At 45.1% G+C, this 523-nt stretch overlaps 1 protein-coding gene across 4 annotated transcripts in view; it reads left to right on the top strand.

The window, feature by feature from the left end:
* The window catches only part of dmpk (DM1 protein kinase), a 44,417-nt gene that overhangs the window by 42,775 nt on the left and 1,119 nt on the right, over nt 1–523 (top strand). The gene's annotated exons all lie outside the window — the stretch shown is intronic.

Genomic DNA, 523 nt, shown 5'->3' on the forward strand with positions numbered 1-523 from the left:
AGCATCAAAACTATGAATGAACACATATAGAATTATGTATTTAACAAAACAGTGTGAAATAACTAAAAACATGTCTTATATTCTAGTTTCTTCAAAGTAGCCACCCTTTGCTCTGATTACTGCTTTGCACACTCTTGGCATTCTCTTGATGACCTTCAAGAGGTCGTCACCTGAAATGGTTTCCCAACAGTCTTGAAGGAGTTCCCAGAGATGCTCAGCACTTGTTGGCTCTTTTGCCTTTACTCTGCGGTCCAGCTCACCCCAAACCATCTCGATTGGGTTTGGGTCCGGTGACTGTGGAGGCGCAGCACTCCATCACTCTCCTTCTTGGTCAAATTAGCCCTTAAACAGCCTGGAGGTGTGTTTGGGGTCATTGTCCTGTTGAAAAAAAATGATGGTCCAACTAACCGCAAACTGGATGGGATGTTGCATGTCCCTGCAGGATGCTGCGGCAGCCTTGCTGGTTCAGTATGCCTTCAATTTAGAATAAATCCCCAACAGTGTTACCAGCAAAGCACCCCCA

Source organism: Etheostoma spectabile, unplaced genomic scaffold (assembly GCF_008692095.1).
Source record: "Etheostoma spectabile isolate EspeVRDwgs_2016 unplaced genomic scaffold, UIUC_Espe_1.0 scaffold512, whole genome shotgun sequence".
NCBI lineage: Eukaryota > Metazoa > Chordata > Actinopteri > Perciformes > Percidae > Etheostoma > Etheostoma spectabile.